This window comes from Mustela putorius, unplaced genomic scaffold (genome assembly GCF_011764305.1).
Source record: "Mustela putorius furo isolate JIRA1106 unplaced genomic scaffold, ASM1176430v1.1 tig00000196_pilon_pilon_pilon, whole genome shotgun sequence".
NCBI lineage: Eukaryota > Metazoa > Chordata > Mammalia > Carnivora > Mustelidae > Mustela > Mustela putorius.
In genome coordinates this window covers 4,748,004-4,769,870 of record NW_025421310.1, presented here as the reverse complement: position 1 = coordinate 4,769,870, position 21,867 = coordinate 4,748,004, and the positions used below count along the sequence as shown (strand labels likewise).

The following is a 21,867-nucleotide window of genomic DNA, read 5'->3' as shown; positions in this document are numbered from 1 at the left end:
AGTTCCTTTAGCTGTAGGGTTAACTTGTGCATTTGGGATTTTTCTACTTTTTTGAGAAAGGCTTGGATTAGTATGTATTTCCCCCTTAGGGCCACTTTTGCAGTATCCCATAGGTTTGGGCCTATGTGTTTTTGTTCTTATTGGTTTTCATGAATTGTTCACATGATATTTTAAAAAATTCTCTTATCTTTTGTTTGACTTTTTGTTCAAGAGTATGTTGTTTAATAACCTCATATTTGTGAACTTTTAGCTTTCCTTTTGTTGCCGATTCCTAGTTTTATTCCATTGTTGTCAGAAAAGGTACTTGGTAGGATTTCAGTCCTCCTAAATGCTTAATACATGTTCTGTGATATAATGTAGGATCTGTCCTGGAGAACATTCTGTGTACAATGGGGAAGTGTGTTGATTGCCGCTGGGCAAAGTGTTCTGTGTTGGCTCCACTTGGTCTGTCGTGTTGTTCAGGTTTGCTGTTTCCATATTGATGGATGTTCTACCCGTAACTGAAAGTGGGACACTGAAGTCACAAATACTCTGGTTCTCCACTCAGATCTGTCAATGTTTGCTTTGTATGTTTAAGCAAAAAAATGTTGGGTGCATATACGTTTATAATTATAATATCTTCCTGGTAGATTGACCCTATTACCATGTAATCAACTTCTTTGTCTACTATGACAGTTATTGAATTGATTATCTGATAAAAATACAGCCACCTTTTCTGTCTGTTCCTGGAATATCTTTTTCCATCCCTTTACTCACAGCCTACGTGTGTCTTTAAATCTATAGTGAGTCTCTTGAACACGGCATATAGTTGGATCTTTTTTTAAATTTTTCAGTGCTCCAAGATTCATTGTTTATGCACCACACCCAGTGCTCCATGCGATACATTCCCTCCTTAATACCCACCCTCCTCCCCTCCAAAACCCTCAGTTTGTTTCTCAGAGTCCACAGTCTCTCATGGTTCATCTCCCCCACGAATTTCCCCCAGCTCCCTTCTCTCCAGCTCCCCATGTCCTCCATGTTATTCCTTTTGCTCCACAAGTAAGTGAAACCATATAATAACTGACTCTCTTGCTTGACTTATTTCACTCTGCATAATCTCCTCCAGTCCCATCCATTTTGATACAAAAGTTGGGTATTCATCCTTTGTGAGGGAGACATAATACTCCATAGTGTATATGGACCACATCTTCCTTATCCATTCATCTGCTGAAGGGCATCTTGGCTCTTTCCATAGTTTGGCAATTGTGGCCATTGCCGCTATGAACATTGGGGTACAGATGATCCTTCTTTTCACTACATTTATATCTTTGGGGAAAATACTCAGTAGTGCAATTGCAGGGTCATAGGGTAGCTCTATTTTTAATTTCTCAAGAAACCTCCACACTGTTTTCTTTCTCTCTCTCTCTCTTTTTTAAAAGATTTTATTTATTTATTTAACAGAGAGCGATCACAAGTAGGTGGAGAGGCAGGCAGAGAGAGGGAGAAGGAAGCAGGCTCCCCACCAAGCAGAGAGCCCGATGTGGGGCTCGATCCCAGGACCCTGGAATCATGACCTGAGCCGAAGGCAGAGGCTCCAACCCACTGAGCCACCCAGGCACCCTCCACACTGTTTTCAAAACCACATTGAGATACCACCTTACACCAGTTAGAATGGCAAAAATTAACAAGATAGTAAACAACATGTGTTGGAGAGGATGTGGGGAAAGGGGAACCCTCCTACACTGTTGGTGGGAATGCAAGTTAGTTTGATCTTATTTTATTTTTTACTAATGTCATTTCTTTATTGGCAAAGGGGCCTACAGAACCAAGACCACTTCGTCTCTACCCTCTTCCCTGTAAAAATAAACTCTATCCTTCCATCTCCCTGCTCTGCTTTTCTGCTGGGGCCCAGGAGGATCAGTCGGCCCCTAAGAGTTGTGTCCCAAGACACCAAGAACCAGCATCCCCTGTACATACACACCATACACAGTTTGCCTCCGAGCCTAGGGAGACCAGGAGGCAGCAGGAGGGCTTGTGACCTTCAGGTGGTTATGAGTGCAGAAGGGGGTCTGCAGGATGCTGGCAGGGAAGATGGTTTCATTCTTGGTTGGACGGTGGTCAGCCTTCACTGTTGGGGGTCATGCTCCACTGGTCCTGGATGGGAGGCTTGTGGGCTGGTCAGCCATTACCTTAGCAGAGACGTTGTGCAAATCGAACACATTCTGGAGGAAGGAGTCTCGGAGACTTCCTGCCCATCGTAAACATCATCCAGCTCTTTGGGCTCCAGGACGAAGTCCAGGGAGCCAGTGCTCTCATAGATGGCATCTGCTTTCTCCCTGGCTGCCTGAGGGGGCTTCTAATCTGTCCGAGCAGCTGCCCTGGGGCCTCCTCAAGGTGATCTCGCTGATCACCCCCTCAGCAATTTCCTTGCTTTGCCAGTCTAATGTGGCTGCCGCAGAGAGGGAGCCCAGGGTGAAGCCAAGTGTGACATCCATGTTGGAGACACAGCACAGGTCTGCTACCCTGGCTTGCAGGACTTCTTGGTGCCAGGGAGGGTCTCCAGCAGCTTCTCTGTGTAGACTCAAAGCGGCAGTTCACATTCCGGGTCATCTTCTGCACCAGGTGAGAGTTCAGGATGCTTGGCTCTATGTGGCCAATGAGCTCTGACACTTGATGCGGATAATCTGTCCCATAGACTGCCAAGGGTTCAGAGTCCGCCAGCTCTAGTGGGGAAGGCAGGGAAGACAGAAACTCCAGCCAATGCGTGGAGGGGGCCAGGACCTGCAGCTCCACCATGTTCATGGTTGGATCTTATTTTTAGAAATCTGTTCAGCTGTGCTGTCTTTTGGGGAATATAATCCATTTAGGTTTAAAGTAATTATTGATGGGGTGCCTGGGTGGCTCAGTGGTTAAAGCCTCTGCCTTCAGCTCAGGTCATGATTTCAGGGTCCTGGGATCGAGCCCCACATTGGGCTCCGTGCTCAGCAGAGAGCCTGCTTCTCTCTCTCCCTCTGCCTGCCACTCTGCTTACTTGTGCTCTCTATCGCTCTGTCAAATAAATAAACAAAATCTTAAAAAATAAAGTAATTATTGATAGGTGAGGGCTTTGTATTGTCCTGTAGAGCATTTGTTTCTTTCCTCTCTTGCTGTCCTTGTTGACTTTTAGATTACTGTAGTGATATACTTTGATTCCCTTCACTTTTTCTTTTGTGTATGTTCCACAGGGATTTTCTACGTGTTACCTCAGGCTTACACAAAATGTCCCATAGTTACAATAACCTATATTACACTGGTACGTTTGATCGCATACAACACTCTGCCCCCTTTGTCCCCTCCTATACTCTGTGATATTGATGGGACAGTGCATACCCTTTTATATTGTGTATCCATTAACAAAAGTTGGTAGTTACTCTTCTTTCTTTCAGCTTTACACTAAAACTGCAAGTGATTTACACAACACCATTGGAGTGGTAAACTATTCTGTCTCCGTATTTACCTTTGCCAATGAGTTTTATACTTTGTATCATTTCATGTTACTGTTTGGTGTCCTTTTGTTTCAACGTCTCTTTTGCATTCTTTTCTTTAAAATTCTTTTCATTATGTTCAGTTAGCCACTGTGTAGCATTAGTTTTTTTAAAAATCTTTTTATTTATTTATTTTTTATTTTCAGCATAACAGTATTCATTATTTTTGCACCACACCCAGTGCTCCATGTAATCCGTGCCCTCTCTAATACCCACCACCTGGTTCCCCCAACCTCCCACTCCCCGCCCCTTCAAAACCCTTAGATTTTTTTTCAGAGCCCATAGTCTCTCATGGTTCACTTCCCCTTCCAATTTCCCCCAACTCCCTTCTCCTCTCCATCTCCCCTTGTCCTCCATGCTATTTGTTATGCTCCACAAATAAGTGAAACCATATGATAATTGACTCTCTCTGCTTGACTTATTTCACTCAGCATAATCTCTTCCAGTCCTGTCCATGTTGCTACAAAAGTTGGGTATTCGTCTTTTCTGATGGAGGCATAATACTCCATAGTGTATATGGACCACATCTTCCTTATCCATTCGTCCGTTGAAGGGCATCTTGGTTCTTTCCATAGTTTGGCGACCGTGGCCATTGCTGCTATAAACATTGGGGTACAGGTGGCCCTTCTTTTCACTACATCTGTATCTTTGGGGTAAATACCCAGGAGTGCAGTTGCAGGGTTATAGGGAAGCTCTATTTTTAATTTCTTGAGGAATCTCCACACTGTTCTCCAAAGTGTCTGCACCAACTTGCATTCCCACCAACTGTAAGAGGGTTCCCCTTTCTCCACATCCTCTCCAACACATGTTGTTTCCTGTCTTGCTAATTTTGGCCATTCTAACTTGTATAAGGTGGTATCTCAATGTGGTTTTAATTTGAATCTCCCTAATGGCTAGTGATGATGAACATTTTTTCATGTGTCTGATAGCCATTTGTATGTCTTCATTGGAGAAGTGTCAGTTCATGTCTTCTGCCCATTTTTTGTTGTGATTATCTGTTTTGTCTGTGTTGAGTTTGAGGAGTTCTTATAGCTCTTGGATACCAGTCCTTTATCCATAGTGTCATTTGCAATATCTTCTCCCATTCCGTGGGTTGCCTCTTTGTTTTGTTGACTGTTTCCTTTGCTATGCAGAAGCTTTTGATCTTGATGAAGTCCCAAAAGTTCATTTCGCTTTTGTTTTGGAGACTCGTCTTGAAAGAAGTTGCTGTGGCCCATGTTGAAGAGGTTACTGTCTATATTCTCCTCTAGAATTTTGACTGATTCCTGTCTCACACTGAGGTCTTTCATCAATTTTAAGTTTATCTTTGTGTATGGTGTGAGAGAATGGTCCAGTTTCATTCTTCTATACACAGATGTCCAATATTCCCAGCACCATTTATTGAAGAGACTGTCTTTTTTCCATTGGAAATTCTTTCCTGCTTTGTTGAAGATTATTTGAATGGAGTTGCAGGTCCATATCTAGGCTCTCTACTCTGTTCCACTGGTCTGTCTGTTTTTGTGCCAGTACAATGCTGTCTTGGTGATCACAGCTCTGTAATAAAGCTTAAAATCAGGGAATGTGATGCCCCCAGCTTTTTCTTTTTCAACATTTCCTTGGCAATTTGGGGCCTTTTCTGGTTCGATACAAATTTTAGGATTATTTGTTCCAGCACTTTGAAAAATGCCAATGGTAGTTTGATTGGGATGTTACGGAAAGTATAGATTGCTCTGGGCAGCATACACATTTTAACAATGTTTATTCTTCTGATTCATGACCATGGTATGTTTTTCTATCTTTTAGTGTCTACTTCAGTTTCTTTCATGAATGTTCTGTAGTTCCTCAAGTATAGATCCTTTACCTCTTTGGTTAGGTTTATTCCCAGGTATCTTATGGTTCTTAATGCTATAATAAATGGAATCGATTCTCTAATTTCCCTTCCTATAGTTTCATTGTTAATGTATAAGAAAGCAACTTATTTCTGTACATTGATTTTGTGTCCTGCCCTATTACTGAATTGCTGTATGAGTTCTAGTAATTTGGGGGTGGAGACTTTTGGGTTTTCATCTTCTTCACTCAATAATGGAATTAATGGATCATGATATTTTTATTTTTAATTTTGGAGGAATATCCATACTGTTTTCCACCGTGATTTCACCAGCTTTTGTTTCCACCAAGTGTGTGAGGGTTCCTTTTTCTCCACATCCTCACCCCAAACTTGTTATTTCTTGTCTTTTTGATTCTAGACATTCTAAGATTTTATTTATTTATTTGACAGAGTGAGAGACACAGGCAGAGCAGCAGAGGGAGAGGGGGAAGCAGGTTCCCCACTGAGTAGGGTGCCCTATGTGGGGCTTGATCCCAGGACCCTGGATCATGACCCAAGCTGAAGGCAGTCACTTAACTGAGCCACCCGGGAACCCCTGATTCTACACATTCTGACAGGTAGGAGGTAGTATATGTGCTGCCAAAGTGAGCCCATGACAGGTGGGAGGTGGTATCTCACTGTCGTTTTGAGTTGCATGTCCCTGACGATGAGTGATGATGAGCCTCTTTTCAGGATGTCTGTTGACCATCCATATATCTTCTTTGGAGAAATGTCTATTCTGCCTGCTTTATAATTGGATTGTTTGTATTGTTGAGTTGTATAATTTAATGTATATTTTGGACATTGACCTCTTGGGAGATAATTTGTTTGCAAATATCTTCTCCTACTCAGTAGCTTGGCTTTTTGTTTTGTTGCTGGTTTCCTGACTGTGCAAAAGCTTTTTGTTTTTGTGTAGTCCCAATCATTAATTTTTTTTCAGTGATCCAAGAATCACTGTTTGTTCACCACACCCAGTGCTCCATGCAATCTGTGCTTTCCTTAATACCTACCACCAGGCTCACCCAGTTTATTTTTGCTTTTGTTTCCTTGCCTGAGGAGACATATCTGTGACCATGTTGCTAAGGATCATGTCTGAGAGATTGCTATCTGTGCTCTCTTCCAGTCTCATGGTTTCAGCTCTCACATTTAGGTCTTTCATTTTGAGTTTATTTTTGTGTATAGTGTAAAAAGTCCAATTTCCATCTTTTGCAGGTAGCTATCCAGTTTTTCCAGAATTAAAAAATTATTTTTAGAAGATTTTATTTATTAGAGAGCATGAGAGGGAAGAAGTTCAGAGGGAGAAGCAGTCTCCCGGCCGAGCAGCGAGCCCAGTGCAGGACTCGATCTTGGCTAGGACTTCAAGTACTGTGTGAAATAAAAGCTAGCCTGCTAATTTCTTAAAGCTCCCAGGGCTGGGGCACCTGGGTGGCTCAGTGGTTTGGGCTGCTGCCTTCGGCTCAGGTCATGATCTCAGGGTCCTGGGATCGAGCCCCGCCTCGGGCTCCCTGCTCCGCAGGGAGCCTGCTTCTCTCTCTCTCTCTCTCTGCCTGCCTCTCTGCCTACTTGTGATCTCTGTCTGTCAAATAAATAAATAAAATCTTTAAAAAAAAAAAAAAAGCTCCCAGGGCTAAGGCTACTGGGTTTCAAAGTCAAGTGTTATGGGGACTTCTTTTCTCAGTGGGGGTTCCCAGAGTCTTGGGTACCTGGGGTGGGATAGAGCCACTTCCCCAGGCTTGTGATGTGTCTCCTATGTGGGGCTAGTTGTGTGAGGGTTCGGGTGCCCAGTGGCATCTCTACCCCCCACCCTGCTCAAGGCAGTTCCTCTCCATGGTTAGCTGTGGAAGATCTGTTCTGCGTCTTTGTCATCTTCAGAGTTAGCTGTACAGATACTGTTGTCTTAGTGTGTTCATGGGATGAGGTGAGCAGAGGATCCTCTCCTTCCACGATCTCCCCCAAACCTCAGCAGATTTAAAAATGTATGCTATAATATGTTAACTGTAGGCAGAGGGTTGAACAGATCTCTACATCTTAATTGTGTTGCATAACTAGAATTTTCTACCCATTCAGCAGTAACTCCCAGTTTGCCCATTCCCACAGCCTCTGGTAACGGCCAGTCTATGTTCTCTTTTTCCAAGTTTGACTCTTTTATCATGTTCAGTAAGCCGCTGTATGGTACATTATTAGTTTTTGATGTCGTGGTCAGTGATTTGTGAGTTGAATATAACACCCAGTGCTCATCACAACACATGCCCTCCTCAATACCTATCACCCAGCTAGCCCATCCTCCCCACCCATGTCCCCTTGGAAACCCTCAGTTTGTTTCTCAGAGTCCACAGTCTGTCATGGTTCGTCTCCCCCTCTAATTTCCCCCAACTCACTTCACCTATCTCCCCATGTCCTCCATGTTATTTCTTATTCTCCACAAGTAAGTGAAACCATATGATAATTGACTCTCTCTGCTTGACTTATTTCACTCAGCATAATCTCTTCTAGTCCCATCCATGTTGATACAAAAGTTGGGTATTCATCCTTTATGATGGAGGCAAAATACTCCATAGTATATATGGACCACATCTTCTTTATCCATTTGTCTGTTGAAGGGCATCTCGGCTCTTTCTACAGTTTGGCGACCATGGCCATTGCTGCTATGAACATTGGGGTACAGATGGCCTTTCACTACATCTGTATCTTTGGTGTAAATACCCAGTAGTGCAATTGCAGGGTCATAGGGTCCAGAGTTCCCATTTCTCCACATCCTCTCCAACATTTTTTGTTTACTGTTTTATGGAAATTTTTAAAATTTAAATTCAATTAGCCAACATAAAGTACACCATTATTTTCAGAGGTCGTGGTCAGTAATTCATCAGTTGTATATAACACCGGTGCTCATCAAACTGCTCACTCTTCAATGTTGGTCACCCAGTTATCCCACATCCCTCCCACCTCCCCTCCAGAAACCCTCAGTTTGTGTCCTCTAGTTATGAGTCTCTCATGGTTTTCCTCCCTTCCCCTCTGATCCTCTGCCCTGTTCCCTATATTCCGCATGTGAGTGAAACCATATAATTGTGTTTCTCTGACTCATTTCACTCAGCCCAGTACCCACCAGTTCCCTCCATGTTGATGCAAATGTTGAGTATTCATCCTTTCTGATGACTAATATTCCATTTTGTGTGTGTGTACTATATCCTCTTCATTCATGCTATTGTGGGTATTGCTACTATGAACACTGGGGTGCAGCTGCCCCTTCTTTTCACTACATCTTTGTCTTTGGGATAAATACCCAGTAGTGTGATTGCGGGGTGTAGGGCAGCTATGTTAACTTTTTGAGGAACCTCCATGCTGTTTTCCAGAGTGGCAGCACCAGCTTGCATTCCCACCAACAGTGTAGGAGGCTCCCCATTCTCCACATCCTCTCCAACACCTGTTGTTTCCTGACTGGTTAATTTTAGCCATTCTGACTGGTGTGAGGCGGGATCTCACTGTGGTTTTGATTTGTATTTCCCTGATGCTGAGTGATATTGTACACTTTTTCATGCATCTGTTGGCCATTTGTAGGCCTTTTTTGGAGAAGTGTCTGTTCATGGCTTCTGCTCATCTCTTGATGGGACTATTTGTTCTCTGGGTGTTGAGTTTGAGTTTTTTTTTTTTTTTTCATGGTTTATTTAATGATCTTCGGAATTCCTCTGGTGTTGTTACCGTGGACTTTAATCATTTTTATTATGTCAGTTAGCCACTGCATCGTACATACTCAGTCCTTGATGCAGTGTCAGTGATTCGTTAGTTAAGTGTAACACCTGGTGCTCATCACAGCACGTGCCCTTCTCAGTGCTGGATGCCAGCCCTTTATCTGTAAGGTCATTTGCAAAAATCTTCTCCCCTTCCACAGGCTGCCTTGTAGTTTTGTTGATGGTGTCCTTTGCTGTGTAGAAGGTTTTCATCATGACAAAGTCCCACGAGTGCATTTTTGCTTTTGTTGTCCCTGCCCTTGGAGACGGGTCTAGCCAGAAGTTGCTGCGGCTGAGGTCGGAGAGGTAGCTGCCCGTGTTCTCTAGGATTCTGATGGACTCCTGTCTCACACTGAGGTCTTTCGTCCGTTTTGAGTCTATCTTTGCGTGTGGTGTGAGAGAATGGTCCAGTTTCGTTCTTCTGGCTGTCCAACACCGCTTCCCGAAGGCACAGAGGAGAAGGATGAGGCACAAATAAGTCTGCTGCAAGAGAGGGAGCAGGGGACGACTGCTGGACTGTCGCCCGAGCAACTCCTCAGCCCCGTATTTATTAGACACAAGATAACCACAAAGGAGGAGAAGGTTATGCATTAGCCATAGGTCTCGTGGGTGAACATGAAGGAATGGGAGTCATACATTGATCATAAGTCTTAGAGGTAAAGAAGAGGAGGAGTAAGGTGCATCTGGTCCAGCAGCATGAATGTGAAGTTGAACGAGCGCACTCGCAGGGATCGTGGGCACAGCAGGCTTCTCTGAGGCAGGGAGACAACGGAGACTGGAAGCAGGTGGTGGTTGCCCTGAGTGGGCCGGTGGGGGCGGCGGGGGGGTGTCTCCCGCTGCTCAGCTTCAGGGATGTGTGTCCTCCTCCCCCAGAGGCCCACTGCTTGGAGAGCTTCTCCTCAAGGTCGCGCTTCAGCAGGCCGGTGGGATCAGCACGAGTGCCCACCGCTGAGAGTTCTGTTGCTGCCGTCCATGGTGCTGAGGGACCGTCACAGTCCAACTGTCCCAACACCACGTGCTGAAGATGCTCGTTCCCGTCCCGTGTTCCTGCCGCCACTTCCTGTCGACTCAGGGACATGGACACTTACAGGCATTGGCGAGGTGGGGACACAGACACTCTTGGCTCCATTCCCGCTGTCCTTAACGCCCGCAGCTGTCATTCTGGAGGCTTCTCAGCGCAGGAGTCGGGTGGAACCCTTCTCGGAGGACAGCATCTCTAAGGCACTGGCTCAGGGGAGACTGTCTACAATGTCCTGAACGAATTATTTCTGCTTTAAATCACGCCTCGTGGAGGGGTTACTGTCTGCAAAGGCGCAAGGCCATCCCCAGACGGCGCGTGCTCTGCTTGGAGAAATTCCTGCCGTGGGAGTTACTTGGGGCGGTCACCGCCCTGTCCCTGCTGCGCACCGAGCCAGGCTCGGGGCAGACGTTCTGCCACCGGTGACCATCCCTGGTTAAGGTGCGCGTGGCCGCTCTGAGCCCGTGGAGCTCATGTCTGCCATCCCCCGAGCTTCTCTTTAATCACGTGCAGTGGACACACAAGAGACCCCCGTTTCAGGTGTACCGCACAGTGATGTGACAAGTCCCTGCGTTATGCTGCACTCCCCATGCCTGCCACTACCTCTGTCACCACATGGTGCTGCAATAGCGCCGACGGAACCCCCTCTGCTGCGCCTTCGGTCCTGTGACTCTGTAACCTGGAGCCCAGCCCCGCCGCAGCCGCTGTCCCACCTCCCGCTCCCTCTGTGACCCCCAGTGCGTTCTCCACGTCTCTGGTCTGTGTCTGCTTCTGTGTTTCCGAGTCAGCATGTAAGTCACATCGTGCAGCGTCTGTCCTCTCTGGGGGACTCACCTCCCTGACCCCGCATGGCACCGTGTGCAGCGCCACTTCGTCCAGCCCACAGAGCCCCACGTCTGGCAGCTGGTGCACAGGCTCCTGGGTCCTGCCGAGCGTCCGCCAGCCCCGCCATGCTTCTGTCTGTCTGTCGCGCGGGCTTCCTCACGTGCAGATCTGGGCTGTTGTAACAAAGCGTGCGTTTTCAGATCCGTGTTCTCTGAGGGCGGACGTCCCGTGCTGGGATGACCGCAGGATGTGGTACCTTCACTGTCTGGAGGAACCGCCCTACTGTGCTCCACAGTGACGGCGCTAACTCATGTCCCCCTGGCGACACGGGAGCGTCTCCCTTTTCCTGCATCCTTGCCAGCACTTACTTTTCAGATGCGAGCGAGCCTGCCCAGGGTAAGGTGGGGTCTCGCTGGTGTTGGATGTGCTGGTCGCCGAGGGGACGGTGAGGGACGCCAGGTATCGTGTCTGTGGCCATCTGTGGCTCTTCTATTCGGTTAGGCACTGTGGAGCACATCACTGGTTTCTGATGTTGTGTTCAGTAGTTCATTAGTTGCGTGTAACACTCAGTGCTGGTTAAAACACGTGCCCCCTGAACGTCCCCCACCCGGTCACCCCCTCTCCCAGCCTCTTCCCCTCAGCCTCCTCCCCCTCTGAAACCCTCAGATGGGTTCCTGGGGTTCATCGTCTCTAGGGTTTGTCTCCCTCTCTGACGTCTCCCCCGTTGGATTTCTCTCCCTTCCCCTATGGTCCTCCATGCTACTCCTTATGTCCCACCCATGAGTGACATCACGTGGTAATCATCTCTCTCTGCCTGACTTGCCTCACTCAGCATCATCCCCTCCAGTGCCGTCCATGTCGACGCACACGTTGGTATGTGTCCTCTCTGACCTGTATGTCATCTTGGGAAAAGGTCCATGCAGGCGCTTTGCCCCTTCTTTAGTCAGATTGTTCCTTTCTGGGGAGTGAGTGTACAGGTCACATGTCGGATGTTAACTACTTATCAGATGAGTTATCTGCCAGTGTCCTCTCTCACTCAGCGGCTCACCTTTGTGTCATGTCGGCGCCTCTTGCTGTGTGAGAGTTGCTGCTTTTGGGGTCGTCCCAATAGTTTATTTTTGCTTTTGCTTCCCTTGCCTGAGGAGACAAACCCACTACTGTGTTGCTAAGGGTCATGGTCAGGAGATCGCTGCCCATGTTGTATCACCCCATCTGAGTCCAGTGCCGTGGGTGGTGTAATACAACGGCCCAGCTTCCCAGCGCGCTACGGGAGGCAGGCTCTCCCCGCTGTGTGGGTTCTCCTGCTTCGTTTCACATGAACTGGCCATATAAAGGTGAGTTTATTTCTGGGCTCTCTATACTCCATCGATTTTTAAATTTTTATATTCAATTAGCCAACATTCAGGACACCATTAGCTTTTGATGTAGTGGTCAATGGTTCATCACAACACACGCTCTCCTTAATACTCATCACCCAGTTACCCCAAACCCAGCCTTCTGTAACCTTCCAGGAAACAGAGTCCAGCCAGAGCCTTTCATGCTTTGTCTCCGAGTTCTTTCAGTTTTCCCTCCCTTCCCCCGGTTCTCCCCGCTATTGCTTATGCTCCACATGTGAATGACACCATATGATCATTGTCCTTTTCTGACTGACTTATTTCACTCAGCATAATCTCCAGTCCCATCCATGTTGATACAAAAGTTGGGTATTCATCCTTTCTGATGGAGGCATAGTACTCCATTGTATATGTGGACCATATCTTCCTTATCCATTCGTCTGTTGAAGGGCATCTTGGCTCCTTCCACAGTTTGGTTGTTGTGGACATCACTGCTATGAACATTGGGGTACAGATGACCCTTCTTTTCACTACATTGGTATCTTTGGGGTAAATACCTGGTCATGCAATTGCAGGGTCATAGGGAAGCTCTGTTTTGAACTTCTTGAGAAACCTCCACACTGTTTTCCAGAGTGGCTGCACCAGCTTGTGTTCCCACCAACAGTGTAGGAGGGTTCCCCTTTCTCTGCATCCTCTCCAACACATGTTCCCTGTCTTGTTGATTCTAACCATTCTAACTGGTTCAAAACCTGTGGGATCCTGTAAAGGTGGTCCTTAGGGGGAAGTACAGAGCCATGAAGTCTCTCTCAAAATGTTAGAAAAATCCCAAATGCACAAGCTCTTCTTACACCAAAAGGACCTGGGGAAAGAACAGCAAATAAAGCCTAAACCAAGCAGGAGAAGAGCAATAAAGATTAGATTAGACTTTTGTAGCAACATGGACGGGACTGGAAGAGATTATGCTGAGTGAAATAAGTCAAGCAGAGAGAGTCAATTATCATATGGTTTCACTTATTTGTGGAGCATAACAAAGAGTATGGAGGACATGGGGAGTTAGCGAGGAGAAGGGAGTTGGGGGAAATTGGAAGGGGAGGTGAACCATGAGAGACTATGGACTCTGAAAAACAATCTGAGGGCTCTGAAGGGGCAGGGTACCAGGTGGTGGGTATTATAGAGGGCATGGATTGCATGGAGCACTGGGTGTGGTGCAAAAATAATAAAAAAGAAAAAAGAAATAAATAGAAACTAGAAACTGGTACTTTGAAAGATTCAGTGTGAGTGATAAACCTCAGGCTAGACTTATGAAAAAGCAAAGAGAAAGGACCCAAATTAATAAAATCATGAACAAAAGGGGAGAAACCATGACCAACACCAGCAGCTATATGCCCACAAACTAGGCATCTGGAAGAGAGGGTGGTTGATAAGTTTCCAGAAATGCATCCAAGACTGAAGCAGGAAGAAGTGGTCAATCCTAACAAGTCCATAGCCAGTGAGGAAATTAAACTACTCAAAAATCCCCCAACAAACCAGAGCCCAGGGCCAGGTGGTATCCGAGGGGGATTCTACCAAACATTTTAAGGAGAAATAATACTTTTTCTACTGAAACTGTTTGGAAAAATAGATATGGAAGGAAAACGTCCAAACTCCTTCCATGAGGCCAGCATCACCTTGATCCCAAACCTTGACAAAGACCCATCGAGACGGAGACTCACAGACCAATTTTCCTGATGAACACGGATGCCAGAATACCCCAGATGCTAGCCGGCAGGATCCAGTAGTACATGAGGATTATTCACCACGACCAGGTGGGTTTTATCCCTGGGCTGCAAGGGTGGTTCAGCGCTCATGAAATCAACGTGATTGAGCACATTAATAAAAGACAAGAACTATGTGATCCTCTAAATTGATGCAGAAAAAGCATTTGATAAAATACAGCCTCCTTTCCTGATTAGAACTCTTCAAAGGATCAGGGTAGAGGGATCCCTTCCTACACTGTTGGTGGGAATGCAGGCTGGTGCAGCCACCCTGGAGAACAGTGTGGAGGTTTCTCAAGAAGTTCAAAACAGAGCTGCCCTACGACCCAGCAGTCACACGACTGGGTATTTACCCCAAAGATACAGATGCAGTGAGAAGAAGGGGATGCACCCCAGTGTTCACAGCAGCAATGGCCACGATAGCCGAACTGGAAGGAGCCGGGATGCCCTTCAACAGACAGATGGATACAGAAGATGTGGTCTGTATGCACAATGGAATATCACTCAGCCATTTGCATCCACATTGGAGGGACTGGAGAGGATTATGTTAAGTGAAATAAGGCAATCAGAGAAAGACAAATGATCATATGGTGTCACTCATGTGTGGAACATAAGGAAATAGTGTACCGGACATTAGGGGAAGGGAGGCAAAACCAAATGGGAAGAAGTCAGAGGCTCTGGACTCCGGGAAACAACCCAAGGACTGCAGAAGGGGAGGTGAGTGGGGGATGGGCTAACTGGAAGACGTGCGTTAAGCAGGGCATGTGAGCTGATGAGCACTGGGCGTTATAATGTTCAGTGACTCATCAGATCAGTAGATCAAAAACCAACGAAGTCCTATCCCTTGGCTAATTGAATTTAAATAAATAACAAAATTTTTACCCTGTAAATGGCATCGAGTAGCTTGCAGCATTCGTCAGTTTCTAAGTGTCTTCTCGCTTGGGGGACACTTTGCTGCTCCTCCTCCACTGCTGAAGGACACCAGTGTCGACTCTCAGACTGATGAACACTGAGCCGGTGAAACAACACGTTGGGGTAGCGAGATCACGGGGGATCACGAGCTCCCTCGGGATCACGAGCTCCCTCATGCGCTGCTGCTGAGAGCACCAAATCTGAGACAAATCTAGACACAGAATTGATGCTGACGGATGGGAGACAAAGTGAATTTAGGGAGAATAATGGATATAGAACCATCAGGCACACATCCCAGTCGTAATGGTTTCAGAGAAGAAACACCAACAGATTCTAATAGCAACAAGATAGTGATGCTCTCAGAGTGACTCTCCATGAGTCACATTAATCTTAAAGCAGAAAATCTTAGTTGTGGAGAAACATCACAGGCAACACCGTGACCAAATGAACAGTGTCCCTCCCTCATGAGGAGGAAAACAGACATTATGTGACACCTCTGAGGTTCACCGAGAACATCCTCACGTCCCGCCCAAAGGGCGTATCATGGGTTTCATTGGGGAATTACACCAGATGGGGGGACATTCTATAGCATAACTACATCGTACCTTTTAAAAGTGGAAAGATGTTGAAAAACAAGGCGTGTTTCAGATTAAAGAGTGCGAAAGAGACAGGATAACTATGTGCTGTGTGGGATTGTGGCCTGGGTCCAGAAACATGAGGAACAGAACATTAATGTTAATTGGTGGCATTATGTAGTCGTTAGGTAACAGTATGGTGTCCATATTTCCATGTTAAATTTCTAGGATGATATGATGTTATGAAATATGTTCATATTTGCTCTGTCTGGGTATTCCTTTACACATTTGTCTGTCTGAAAATGTTCCAAAATATAAAAAAAAATAAAGGTAAGAAACATTGGCCAGTTACCTTTATTGAGGGTGAAATCCACAGCCGGGAAAGCAATGCCCCAACCCTTGCTGGCAACAGAGGCCGTGTGACTGATGGCGGAGGCATCGACACTGAGTCCAGAAACGAGTCCTGGCAGAATGAAGAGACACTCAGGTAAACCCTGTTCGTGGGCAGCATTGGACCGGGGTAGCGTGTCCAAAAGAGGAGCACCCTTGAATTCTGAACTCCCCAGGGAAGAAACCGGCCACGGATGAAAGCTAACACCTTCCACAGAAATCTTTGGGTCCTAAGAATGCAACGCCTAGACCCATAGGGAAACCTGATTTATAAAGATGAGAAAAAGCCTTTCCTTCCTACATGGTCAAAACAGACCAGCTCTGGGACTACCCAGTTCTCCGAAATAAAAGGAAACCAGAGAGCTCAAGAGAACAAACAGCCTCTGACAACTTGTCCACAGAAAAGTGCTAAAGAGAAGGACACACCTTGGCACGTCCAGAGTGAAAAGCTGTTCTCTCACCGAGAGAGCACCGAGCCAGGCACAGAGCAGCTCGGGGAGTGTGTGGGGCCATGAGAACCAGAGACACAGAAGAATGTTTGTTCATTCGGTCATTTAAAGTGTCCCTCATGCATGGAGCACTGGGTGTGGTGCAAAAACAAGGAATACTGTTATGCTGAAAATAAAAAAATAATAAAAAAAATAAAGTGTCCTTCACGGGACCGATGCTTTGAATAAAAATTCAATGAGAACAAGATTCCCTCCGCCTTCCCTCTGCGTTCCTTTCACGGTATCAGCAAATGTCAAACAGTCGTGGATTGCAGATTCTCTCTTTTAAAAAACTGCACAAACGTGAAAACACATGCTCCAGGTCCCCTCACTGCTGTGGACAGGAGCCCCGCACTGGCCTCTGTGGGTGAGCGCGGCACTAAGGGGTGAGAGGAAGTCACGGGCTCGCTTGGGGTCCAGAGGACACAAGTGACCTGAAACAGAAAGGGCGTTTATAAACAAGTGACCCAGAAGTTCATCTCTGTCTGCGCTTCTCGGGGCCGCGCGTGTCCTCCCATCCAGACCCAGAGTGTGCGGTGCTCAGCAGCAGGGATGGGGAAGAAGGCAGGAATCTTCGCATCGGTCTGTTCCAGGGCGAGCGCTCCTCTCCGAACACCATTGCCTCTACTTGGAAGGACGGAAAATGGATCCCAGCCTCAGGCAAGTTTAGCGGGTTGGTAGTGGCTGCTGTTTCACTGTAGTAAAATTCCAAGCTGCCCTCTGGGCTACCGGGACAGAAGGTCCTGCTCAGTCGGTGATGGTGGCCACAGGGGCAGGAGCAGGGATGGGGGCAGGTGTGTCGTGCATTTGGGACACTTGCTAGATTCATCATCCCATTAAATGACATAGCATCTTCAGATTCCTTCAAAGCGACCAGCATCAACTCACCTGGACGTTGGAGGGAACTAGGACTTGGGAAGATTTCTACAGTTGTGAGATATGGTCCATCCTGGTCCCTTAGGACTTTCTGCCAAGACATAGACTCTGTCCCTGGGGACCTGACAACGCTGGGGACAGTACGGGCCCAACGAGGCTCCCCCCTGCCGTTCATCGGACAATCTCAGTCACTCAAGGTGTTCGTGGTTGTGAAGTAAAGGGGACATTCTCTGTGTTAGGTTAACACGGTGAAGATGTCCCACAAGTGCCCAGTTTGTTCACGTGACATGGGCCACTATGATCCTGACTGTCAGCTCTCTGAGACCTGGTCTCTGTCCGCTTCTCCCTGAATACCCCCTGCAGGGTGACACAATTCTTGGCTGAGAGACACCGGAAAGTTGAAGAACCCAAACTCCCTGTCTCCTGGCCAGATGCTCCATGAGCTTTGGTTTCCTAAGTTCAAATTTAGACCATCTGAAACAAAAGGAAAAGTGAAAATATTGGCACCTTGTCAAGACCAAAAGCTTCTTTTCACTATGTTCATGTCTCTGGGGTTCATACCTCGTCGGGCAGTCCTGGGCCGCAGGGCAGCTCCGTTGTCAATTATCTTGAGGGAACCGCACACTGTTCTCCCGTTCACAGCGGCCCCATCCGCAACAGCTCGCCTATGGGAGGAGCCAGGATGCCCTTCAACATATGGATGGATACGGCAGATGCGGTCCACACACACGACAGAACGTCAGCCAGCAGGAAGGAAGGACACCACCCTCTGCAGCGACATGGATGGGACTGGAGGGGGTTATGCTTTGAGAAGTCTGTCAGGCAGAGTCAATGATCATCTGGTTTCACTCACTTGTGGAACATGAGGAACAGAGCAGAGGACCTCAGGGGGAGGGAGGGAAACTGAGTGGGAAGAAATCAGAGAGGGAGATGATCACGAGAGACTCTGGCCTCCGGGAAGCAAACTGAGGGCTGGGGAAGGGGAGGGGAGCCGGGAGGGGGTCACTGGTGATGTGATGGGCACTGGGTGTCACACCCAGCTGATGACTCATTGAACTCTACATCTGAAATGAATGATGTACTCTATGTTGATCTTAAAATATAAAATTTAAACCCTTAGAATTTTCCATGAGTGAGTCCCACTGTCACTATGTAAAACCCAAATCCGTTTTTCTCTGCGTCTGCTCCTTTCCCAGTCTCTGTCGACGCAGACATAGTGTTTGTCAGATTCACGTACTGTCCTCGCCCCCTCTTGGCCCCCGCCCCCACCCATTGCTCTCTGAGCTCAGACTGCATGTCCTCTGCATAGCTCAAACCTCCCCCCTTCCCCTGTTCAACCCATCCCTTCATTTTGGAGCTGAACTCGGAAGAATAAATGACACGGGCCCTGTCTCTGACGGCAGGATGCTTGTAACAGGAGAGATACTTACTTGCCTTCCAGAGCATTCCATGGGTGACGTGCTGCCCTTCATTAATGTACACAACACCTGTATCCAGATACGGATGCGTGTCCTTGGTCTTCAGCACCAGATGCTTAAGCAACGGCACCTGAAAGACATAGCAGCAGTGAGTGTGATGGGCCCCCTGGGGGGCTCCGTCAAGTATCTGCCTCCTGCTCAGGTTGTGATGCTGGGGTCCTAAGATGGAGTCCACATTGAGCTCCCTGCTCAGCGGGGAGTCTGCTTCTCCCTCCCATTCCCTGCTGCTCATGTTCTCTCTCTCTGAAAATAAATGAAATTTTTAAAAAATTGTGAGAATACTGTAGTGTCTTAATTCTGATTCATCTGATTACTGTAGTTACCAGTTGCTATTGTGTAAATTCATGAAGGTCATTCTCTCCTTTGAAAATATTTGGAGTTTTCACCTTTTTTCTCATGGGCTTAAGGAAATTTTTATAAATCAAAGGTAAATAATATTTTTAACAATTCAAGGTCTCTTATGATTCCATACAAATTTTAGGATTGTTTCCTCCCGCTCTTTGAAGAATGCTGGTGGAATTTTGATCAGGATGGCATTGAATGTATAGATTGCTCTAGGCAGTATAGATATTTTAAAAATGTTTATTCTTCTGATCCATGAGCATAGAAATGTTGAAAAAGAGAAACAAAACTGGGGGAATCATGTTGCCTGACTTCCAGCTTTATTACAAACCTGTGATCACCAAGACAGCATGGTACTGGCATAAAACCAGACATATAGACCAAGGAACAAAGTAGAGAGCCCAGATATGGGCCCTCAACTCTATGCTCAAGTAATCTTTGACAAAGTAGGAAAAAATATACAGTGGTAAAAAGACAGTCTCTTTAGTAAATTATGCTGGGAAAATTGGACATCTATGTGTAGAAGAATGAAACTTGACCATTCTCTGACACCATACACAAAGATAAACTCAAAATGGATAAAAGACCTCAACATGAGTCAGGAAATCATCAGAATCCTAGAAGAGAACATAGGCAGTAACCTCTTCTACATTGGCAATAGCAACTTCTTTCAAGATAGGTCTCCAAAGGCAAAGGAAACAAATGAATTTTGGGGACTTCATCAAGATCAAAAGTTTCTGCACAGCAAAGGAAACAATCAACAAAACAAAGGGGCAACCCACGGAATGGGAGAAGATATTCGCAAATGACAGTACAAAGGGCTGATATCCAAGATCTATGAAGAACTCCTCAAACTCAACACACACAAAACAATCACGTCAAAAAATGGTCAGAAGACAGACACTTCTCCAAAGAAGACATACAAATGGCTAAAAAACACATGAAAAAATGTTCATCATCACTAGCCATCAGGGAGATTCAAATTAAAACCACATTGAGATACCACCTTACACCAGTTAGCATGGCCAAAATCAACAAGACAGGAAACAACGTGTGTTGGAGAGGATGTGGAGAAAGGGGAACCCTCTTCCATTGTTGGTGGGAATGCAAGTTGGTGCAGCCTCTTTGAAGAACAGTGTGGAGACTCCCTAAATTAAAAATTGAGCTTCCCTATGACCCTGCAATTGCACTATTGGGTATTTACCCCAAAGATACAGATGTAGTGAAAAGCAGGGCCATCTGGGGGTGCCTGGGTGGCTCAGTGGGTTAACACCTCTGCCTTCAGCTCAGGTCATGATCCCAGGGTCCTGGGATGGAGCCCCTCATCGGGCTCTCTGGTCAGCAGTGAGGCTGCCTACCCCCCCTCCCTGTCTACTTGTGATTTCTGTCAAATAAATAAATAAAATCTTTAAAAAAGGGCCATCTGTACCCCAATGTTCATAGCAGCAATGGCCACAATTGCCAGACTGTGGAAAGAACCAAGATGCCCTTCAACAGATGAATGGATAAGGAAGATGTGGTTCATATACACTATGGAGTATGATGCCTCCATCAGAAAGGATGAATACCCAACTTTTGTATCAACATGGATGGGACTGGAGGAGATTATGCTGAGTGAAGTAAGTCAAGCAGAGAGAGTCAGTTATCATATGGTTTCGCTTATTTGTGGAGCATAAGGAATAACATGGGGGACATTGGGAGATGGAGAGGAGAAGGGAGTTGGGGGTAATTGGAGGGGGAGGTGAACCATGAGAGACTATGGACTCTGAAAAACAATCTGAGGGTTTTGGAGGGGCAGGGGTTGGGAGGTTGGCTGAGTTTGGTGGTAGGTATTAAGGAGGGCACAGATTGCATGGAGCACTGGGTGTGGTGCATAAACAATGAATTCTGGAACACTGAAAAGAAATTTAAAAAATAAATAAAAAATTTTTTGACAATTTCTGGGAAAGCTTTTATTTTCTTTTTTTTTCATTTATTTATTTTCAGCATAACAGTATCATTATTTTTTTACCATACCCAGTGCTCCATGCAATCCGTGCCCTCTATAATACCCACCACCTGGTACCCCGACCTCCCACCCACCCCCGCCACTTCAAACCCCTCAGGTTGTTTTTCAGAGTCCATAGTCTCTCATGATTCACCTCCCCTTCCAATTTACCCCAACCCCCTTCTCTCTAACTCCCCATGTCCTTCATGCTTTTTGTTATGCTCCATAAATAAGTAAAAAATTTATGGGATGCAGCAAAAATAGCACTAAGAAATAACACAGAGGACATGGGGAGATGAAGAGGAGAAGGGAGTTGAGGGAAATCAGAGGGGGAGCTGAACCATGAGAGACTATGGACTCTGAAAAACAATCTGAGGGTTTTGAAGGGGCAGGAGATGGGAGGTTGGGGTAGCCTGGTGGTGGGTATTATGGAGGGCATGGATTGCATGGAGCACTGTGTGTGGTGCATAAACAATGAATCCTGTTACACTGAAAAGAAATTAAATAAAAAAGAAAAGAAAAGTAGCACTAAGAAGGGCACCTGGTTGGCTCAGTGGAGTGTGCAACTTTGATCTTGGGGTTGTGAATTTGAGCCCCATGTTGAGTAGAGAGATTACTTAAAATATTAAAAGAAAGATACAGATGTAGTGAAAAGAAGGGGCACATGCACCCCAATAGCAGCAATGTCCACAACACCCAAACTGTGGAAGAAGCTGAGATGCACTTCAACAGATGAATGGATAAAGAAGGTGTGGTCCTTATATTCAATGGAATATTACTCAGCCATCAGGAAGGATGGATACCCACCATTTGC

The 21,867-nt window shown here is 46.2% G+C and overlaps 2 pseudogenes; one reads left to right on the top strand and one right to left on the bottom strand.

The window, feature by feature from the left end:
• The window catches only part of LOC106004141, a 48,606-nt pseudogene that overhangs the window by 18,844 nt on the left and 7,895 nt on the right, over positions 1 to 21,867 (top strand).
• Positions 1,983 to 2,781, bottom strand: LOC106004140 (annotated as a pseudogene).